Raw genomic sequence first — 6,089 nt, forward strand, 5'->3', positions numbered from 1 at the left:
ATGGACTTGTCCTCACGCTGTGGAGATCTAGGCTGTGGCTCCCAGTTCTGATGCTCAGACTCTGCCCCTGAGTGCGAGACTTCTTGGGGGAATAGTTTCTCTCCCTCTCCTCCACCTGATCCCTCTGACATTCTGAAACTTCCGTTGGATCACTTTTCAACTTTCCACATCCCAGGGTGGTAATCTCTGCACATAATGTAACCCGGGATCATTCTGGTCAATCCATACTGCTGTCACTGAGGCTGGATTCTCCCTCCCCAGGTGTGGGGCTGTGCACTGCTCCCTGTGCTTCTGGGATAGGCAGACCAGGGCTTTGGATCGCTGAAGCAGAGTCCCTGAGACATGGAGTGTAGTCCCTCAGCCTTGCCGTTTGACCTCTGTAACTGCCCAAGACCTTTACAGAATCAATGTACACAGACCTCCAAGGCATTTTAACAGTCAGAAGAAGCAAAAGTTCCATCGGTTGGGAAATGTGATCGAGGTTTGTTCCAGGGAACTCACAGGGAGCAGCCCCATTGACATTTGAGCTTATTCACAAGGGCAGGGCTCCAACCCCTGAGCTGGGGGCCACAGGTAGCAATGGGACAGTGGGGTGTGGATGGTGGACGTGGGTTGGAAATGGAATTGGCTGACATGCAGGAACAGCTGAGTGGTCTGGGAGTGAATGTCCTGCTGCCCCTCTGTAACATGAAGGGTCTGAATCACAAGACCAACTGCTGGAAGAACTGAGCAGGTCAAGCAGGATCCATGCAGAGGAAGGGGAGGGTTGACATTTGAGGTCGAGCCCCTGATCAGGGCGGAGAGTGTGGAGGGAAGATGGTTGGCATGTCGAGATGGAGGGGGTGGTGGAGGGCGATGGGTGGGGTGGACCATGGAGGGATGGAATGAGATGATGGGCAGATGGAGCCAGGATCGGAGTGGGCAGTGGTGAAATCGGCTGGTAGGAGGAAACATGGGGTGGGGGGAAGGCAGTTGGATCAGGTGTGGGGCAGTTTACAACATGAGGCTGATGTGTGACAGTTGGAACCAGAAGTGAGGAATGAAGAGTTGAATTAGGCCATTTGGCCCATCAAGACTGCTTCCCCATTCAATCATGGCTCATTTTCTGTCTGGACCCTATTCTCCTGCCTTCTCACCGTAACCCCCAACCCCCTCCCCAATCAAGAACTTGTCAACCTTGGCTGTCAATGCAACCAATGACTTGGCCTCCACAGCCCTCTATGGCAATGAATTCCACAGATTCACCGCCCTCTGGCTGAAGAAGTTCCTCCTCATCTCAGTTTTAAAGGGACGCCCCTTTATTCTGAGGCTGTGCCCTCGGATCCGAGACTTTCCCACTGATGGAAACATCCTATCTGTGTTGTTATGTGTTATTATGTAGTTATAATAAAGAACTACAGTTTCCAGCAGGCAATGCAAAGGGTGAAATGGGGGTTAACAGGAAGTGGCTGAAAAGAACAGGAAAAGCAGCCAGCCTGTCTGTTGCAGCCTGTTGTTTTGTTTTAATAAATGTTCAGATGTTAAACCCACGCCAAGTTTGTCTTGCGATGAAGAACAAACATAGCGTGGTGTCAGAAGTTGGTGTGAGTTCTGAACTGTCGTCTTGAAATTAATTTTCCCCTTCTGTCCGCTGTAGGTAACACAGTGCCACGAGGTCGATTCGAACAAATACCTTTATTAGCAGTGCACCGCTAGGAGAATTCTCTTCAGCACTCACTAAGAGTTGCTTCCTGAGTTCTCCCTGCACAAAGAGCAGACAGACATTTATACAGGAATTGTCACGCACATCCCATGCAAACGGCGCCACGAGTTTCGGTCAAGCTATAGAGATCCCGAGACAGCTATCACACCTCTTGTCTTAGTATAATTGAGTTATAATCAAGGCATTCAAAGGCAGGTATCACCCTTCATTGTTCAGACCAAGCCTCCACCTCGATGTTAATTACACCCAGTATTGCCACCGTCTGATATACTTAACATTACATCTTAACTAGTGGGTCAGCAGCTTGCTAGTCCTTGCTAGAGAAATATAGATGCCTATATGTATATTTTTTGTTTACCAGTTATAGGTATGGTTGCAATTCTTAACCCTTCATTTCCTCATTCCCTCCTTTTTATCATTTCATGATAAACTAGAGCAGCGTTGAGAACGGGGCTGAGAGCTTATTGATAAGGACCTTGCAACAGGTATTTAGACAGGCCAGCACCACACAGCGTACTATTATAATCACGATTAGTCCCACAGCTCCATGCAGCAGGTATGATGCCCACGACCCTCCTAGTAGCCACCCCAACCAACTTGTCCCTCCTGTAAATCCCTGTCTAAAGCTATCTACTTGCGTCTGAATGTCCTAAATGACATGGGAGATGTTGTAGGACTCGTCTCTCACATTGGTGATACATTTGTCCCCAACTATGGCACATACTCCTCCTTTCTGAGCCAACTGGTAGTCCACAGCATACCGGGTCTGCTGGGCATAAAGTCGAAGCTCTGCCAGTTCCCGGTTCACTGCCTTCAGGCCCTCCATAGTACTGTTTCCCAGTGCAGACAGTCCACAAAAAAGGTAGTTCTGATTTTTTGTGGCTATAGTTCCTGCTGAACCCCCCAGCGAGAGAGTACTCAGGAATCCATGGCCTAACAATGCTAAGGGAGATCCCAATGACATAGGATCCCTCCAATCCTCACAGAACTCCTCACTAACTGACTGCACCACAAGTCTTCATCGGACATGAGCCTTCTGGGGACAGGGGACCGTGACCGGCCCGATCGTTCCCATTGCAAACCAGGATGGCAGAGTGGGGGTGGCTGTGGTGTAAGTGCCATTAAAGAGGAAAACATGCCCTTCCTTAGCCTGGTAGCAGGTTACATTACCCGATTGCCATGGACTGGGCATTTGAGAATACCAAGACATCCCAGCAACATCTCTCCCATGCTCCCTCAGGTAATTCTCCCTGGTTAGCCATTCTAAAGAGACATTAGACAATCTCACATGGGTCCCGTTCCCTTCCCCACAAACCCATTGCTCTCCTGCAAGTAACGTAACACACCTGGTGGCAGCGCACTCACAGCTAAACCATCCCCCCTTAAACCTGTAATTCCTCTCCGTACAGGTAGTGGTGGCACATGCTATCATATGCTGTACAATTGCTAGCCCACAACCCCACCCGTTGCCGGTGAAGCAGTGGGAGAAGGACTGGTGGTGGGTTGTACTACCAGGTCCTGTTTCTTGCGAGCATTTACCCGGCAGCCCCCTCCTGTAAGTTCTTGTCTGCCCAACACACTTTGTTTTTGAAAATTCGTACTTTAAGAGGGCCCTGGGGCTCCAGCTTGGTGTGGCTACAAAAAGGTCTTCCACTGACTCTGCCAAGGGGTAACAAACGGTGCGATTCCCATGTAGCTGCATATGTATTTTGTAAAACAAATTATCCTCTAATGCCCACACAAGAGCACTGGTAATGGTAAGGAGTCCGAATTTAAGAAGTATTATCTTTCCTCCGGTGGTCGTTGTTTACAGTCACTCAGATGAATCCAGCATTCCTGGCCCTGTACCTTCATGGCTGTCGGTGTTTGGAGTAGCATCTGGAAGGGGCCTTTCCACCAAGGTCCCAGTTTAGGGTGCTCCCAATCTCGTATCAGTACCGAGTCTCCGATTTCCAGGTCAGGCAATTCCGTGTTCTGCCCTTCAGGTGGTTTAAAGGCACTCTCCACCTGTGAATGAAGAAACTTTAAAGAGGATGTAAGTTGTCTGAAATACCTTTGTAGTTCATCCCCCATGATATTAAGGTCAACCTGTGTGGGGGGTTGGGTGTCGGCGTCCCATGGGGTTCTTCCTGGACGCCCATAGACGATTTTGGCAGCCGATACCCCGGTGGCCGAGTGGGGGGTGATTCTCATATGGTATAATGCTAAGGGGAGAACCTTCAATCAGTTTAGACCTGTCTCTGACACTAATTTGGTTAGTTTATTCTTCAGGGTGCTGTAAGGTCGTTCTACTATACCCGCTGACTGACTGCTGTTCTATATGCAGTGCCTCGCACAATTCCTTATTTATTTTCCCTATGAAGTGGGGGCCATTGTCAGAACTTATCCGTCGGGGTACCCCAAACCTTGGTATAACCTCTGTAAGCAATAACTTTACCACCGTTGAGGCCTTATTGTTGGTGGTTGAAAAAGCTTCAATCCATCTACTAAATGCATCAACAATAATGAGACAGTACTTGTAACAATGTACACGCGGTAATTCAATAAAGTCGAGTTGTATACATTCAAAAGGACCACCTGGCGAGGGGGTTTTGCCTGGGGTGCACTTCACCCCTTTCCCAGTGTTGGTTTGTTGGCATATCAAACACGACCGTATTTTGCCTTGTGCTGCTTCATCCAATCTGGGGTGCCACCAGGTACATAATAAGATGTTACGCATTCCCTCCTTGCCAAGGTGGGTGTCAGAATGTAGGCAGTCAATAAGCATTGATAACAAAGCATCAGGTATACGTATTTGACCAACTGGAGTAACCCAGAGGTCATGTGACGCAGAGTGCATACACCCTTGCACCTTCCACATTTGTTTTTCTGAGTCAGGGGCGTCCCCCTGTAAGTGCTACACAGTGACCATGTCTGGGGTGCCCGGCATTGCTATCTTTGGCTTGCAAACAACTGCTTGTTTTTCCACAGTGGAAATGATTTTAGACCCCTGGCGTGCTGCCAATTTCGCTTCTGTATCTGCCCTGTTACTGGGGAGGCATCTGAAAGGTGAGCAGAGCATTTAGTGATGGCCAAGTTGTTAGGGAGGAGGATGGCCTGGAGGAGGTTCTTTACATAAGTCGCATTCTGTATGGGGCTACCTGTAGAGGTCAGAAATACCCCATGTGCCCAGAGTTGGCCAAAATCATGGGCAGCTCCAAAAGCATAGCGGGAGTCAGTGAAGATGTTAGCTACTTTGTCCGTGGCTAAAATGTAAGCTCGGGTCAGGGCAAAGAGTTCTGCTTTTTGGGCAGAGACTGGGGGCTGCAGAGATGCAGATTCCACACTCTAGGAGTCATTTACCACGGCATAGCCACAAAGGCGGGTGCCCTGTTCAGAAATGTAGGAACTACCGTTGACGTACAGGTTTAAGTCGGCTGACTAGATGGCCTTATCTGAAAGGTCCGGACGGGGTGCAGTTAAAAAGTGGTTACGCATTAGACAGTCATGAGGTGGGTCCGCAAGATCCTCAGGTGGGGCCTCTAGGAAGGTGGCAGGATTAATGGTCGTACAGTAAGCAAAAGTGAGGAGTAGGTTATTCAGGAGTGCTACCTCGTATCTGTTTAAGTGGGCCTGGGTAAGGTGTTGCATCTGGTGAGAGGTTAGGAGTGCCGTTACAGTATGGGTGGAATAAACCACCACTGCCTGTTGCAAGGTTATATTGGAGGCTGCTGTTACTAGGGAATAAATGGCTGGAAGCATTTGTGAGCATGGTGGAAGTCCCCTTGCAACTGGTTCCAGCCGAGTGGAGTAGTATGCCACCGGTCTTTTCCTATCCCCATGGGTTTGAGTAAGGATGGTTGTAGCGCAGTCCTCTAGGACATTCGCGAAGATCTGAAATGGGCGATCATACAAAGGGCGTCCCACAGCTGGGGAGCTGGCAAGGGCCTGTTTGAGGCTATCAAAGGCCTCCCTTTGTTCCTTGGTAAGTTCAAAGGGTCCCACAGACTGGCTTGAGGCCAGGGGTGTGAGGTGCTTAGTAAGGAGCACCACGTTAGGTAGCCACTGTCTGCAGAAATTTACTAACCCTAAGAAGGCGCGCATACCCTTTGGGGTAGCAGCGGTGGGGTGGCAATGATGGGTGCAATGCATTCGGGAGTGAGCTGCCACTCAGTAGAACTTAAGAGGGTGCCCAGAAATTTCACCTGACGCTGGGTTCATTTTACTTTCTGTGGAGGTATTACATATCCCCAAAAGTGGAGCACGTTAAGTAGTCTATTCGTGTCTGTGATGTTGGCGGGCTCTGAGGGGCTTGCTAGTAAAAGGTCATCTACATACTGGACAACGGTGGATTTATCAGAAAGGTGCAACCCTTGGAGTTGTTGATGTAAAACTTGGGAAAAAATAG

This window comes from Pristis pectinata, chromosome 15, assembly GCF_009764475.1.
Source record: "Pristis pectinata isolate sPriPec2 chromosome 15, sPriPec2.1.pri, whole genome shotgun sequence".
NCBI lineage: Eukaryota > Metazoa > Chordata > Chondrichthyes > Rhinopristiformes > Pristidae > Pristis > Pristis pectinata.